The sequence below is a fragment of the Panthera pardus genome, unplaced genomic scaffold (genome assembly GCF_024362965.1).
Source record: "Panthera pardus isolate Hobbes unplaced genomic scaffold, ASM2436296v1 HiC_scaffold_2, whole genome shotgun sequence".
Taxonomy (NCBI): Eukaryota; Metazoa; Chordata; class Mammalia; order Carnivora; family Felidae; genus Panthera; species Panthera pardus.
Window position 1 is genome coordinate 29917808 of NW_026526765.1, and position 2674 is coordinate 29920481.

Sequence of the window (2674 nt, forward strand, 5' to 3'; positions counted from 1 at the left end):
AAAGGGCTTCTTATGAAAAACATGTTAAATTCTGTGTGACTGGAACAAAGCTGAGAAGATTAGGTTGAAGAGGTATGTGTAAAGGTGGATAGAATCGATTGGGGTCAGATAAGAGTACTCGAATGTATCCACTGTTTTTACATCTTGGTTTTCAAACCTGAGGAGGTCAAAGAGAGTAATGCTCTTCAAGATGAGTGTTGCTAATAGGCCACTCAGTTCTTAGAAGACAAGCTCACCGGTAAGTAGCAGTCAGGAACAGTACTAAATTTGTTCTGTTTCTATCTTTTCTCTGACTACAAGCCTACTCAACGATTTTTATAAATTGTCAGAAGTGTCGTTTAGGTTTCCATTGCACAGATTGTCCTTGTTATTTTACCTTGGTTATTGCTTACCCCAAATCTTGTCTCTATCTTACTTACACTTCTCTGCTTTTCTCCCATATCCGTCTCAAAAAGGGGTCACTTTTTTTTTTTTAGCAACTTATGTAATTCTATATGCCTTGAGGAGCCTAGTCATAATTTAAAATCATTAAAATGTTTTCCAGTCACCTCTCTTTTGTTGACACATACACTGCCTTACCCTCCCAGTCCATCATCACTGCTAATATCACCATTCTCTTCCTTTATTCCAGCGGTAGTTCTTTTTAACAACCTTCATATTAAGACTTTATATTACACTAACTCTACACATACTAAAGAATATCTTTGAGAAAGATGGTAAATTTTCAAATTAATTCCATTTGCTCGTCTGATTTACTCTAATGCTAATAGGAGGAATTAACAAGAATGAGACTTAGATCAGGTGATCCTACTCATCTGGCCTCTGTGATGAACACTTGGAGGCAGTGAGCAGCTCGTTAAGGTTGGGGTCTTTCCCTCTGCTTCAAATGGCAGAGTGCTCGTCACTCCTACCCTCTCAAATATCGGCAGTGAAGTGAGGAAGAAAATAAACTGAAAACAGGCTCTTTTTGCTCTTCAAAATGTAGCAAACAGGGCCCCAAATCTCAAAACGTCTTCGCCGAGTCCACCCTGGGGATAAGGACCTAGTTAGGAATTCAGGCGAGAGTCCTTTCGGCTGAGAAAGCAGTTACCACCAAATGGGCACTGATCACTCACTTGGGGCAGACACCATGAGAAGCTCGGAAAGGTCCGGGTACATGCGGTCTTCTTGCAACTGACGGTCGATGAGCCGCCCTGCATTTTCCAGAGCTTCCTGCAGGGCTGAGGCCGACGTGGAGGCCGGCATCGCCGAGCCCAGTAAAGAAGACGGCATGTCGAAGTTCGGAGACAACAGCGTCCGGAAATAGTCAAGAACCAAGGAGAAAGGAGAGAAAACCCAAGACCCTAACTCAGACCCGCAGCTTAGGGCGCGCGCGCCAAACGAGCGCCTCGGCGCCTATGCATGACGCACTTCCGGTTCGTCGGGAGGGGAATTTGAAGGCTGTGTTTTGCAGACTCCCAGAGGAAGAAGTTGAAAGGGCTGGACGTTAGGGGCGGAGCGAGTGGGGGGTGGGGTGGAGCGGGCACTTCCCTGGGCGTCGCTGGAGGTTTGGCAGGTTGGGGAGTAGGAAATTCGTCTAGGTTGTATGGGGAAGGAAGGAAAGGAAGGGGAAGGGAAAGGGCTGGGAAAGGACAGGGCTGGGAGGGGTGGGGAGGGGGAAGGGAGCGGGTATCGGGTAAGTGGGAGCTGGGTAGTGCGTGGCAGCGCAGACTGCTTCGGCTCGGGTGGGTATCGCGAGCCGTCGATCTTTGTGTCTCGAGGTTCCCGGGTTGGAATCCTTCAACTGCAACTGCTTATGAGTTTGCACGTCAATTTCTTTGGTACTCCAAATAACTTCTGTTGTGAGAGCGGATAGGAGTTGGTAGGAGTTCACATGGGAACCAAAATTCCACTATATATCTTACAGGCTTCAGTGTAAATTAAAATTGTTTTCTGGCCGGCTCAGTCATCAGAGCATGCAACTCTTGATGTCTGGATCCTAAGTTCAAGCCCACTTTGTGCCTGGAACCTACTTTAAAAAAATTCATCAGGCTTTTCTATTTGTGTGTGGTTACCATTACTATAAAGAATTGTAGGGCCTCCTGGGTGGCTCAGTCATTAAGCATCTGACTCTTGATTTTCCCTCAGGTCATGATCTCACACTTTGTGAATTGGAGCCCTGCTTCCAGCTCTGCTTGGGATTGTTCACCTCTCTCTTTGTCCCTCCCCGACTTGTGTCTTCCCACCGCCCCCACCGTCAACAACAACAACAAAACTTTAAGAATTGTCTGTTTACTGTTCCATGCAGGGAGTGGCTGCCTTCCTTTATTTCTCATTACAGAGATGAAGAAGAGTGTTCTAATTCATCATTTGATCCCCCAGCACAAATTAGATGGACTGGTATAAAGTAAGCCACCTAATAGATCTCCAAGTACTATAAAAATTGAATTTATAACTTGTGTCACCCACTGTGCCTGGTGCTAGGAATATCACACTGACACATTCCTGTCCTTGAGGTGCATGATTCATGCAGGGACACACAAAGTAAAGCAGTAAAGTGTATCACTCTAATTTTTTATGAGGTGTGTATTAACTGCAGAAGAATAAGAAATGAGCAAGGAGAGATAGACTTCATTTCATACAGGAGGCAACTTGAGTGGTCAAATCAAAGTACTCATTCAAAAAGCAATCCTTA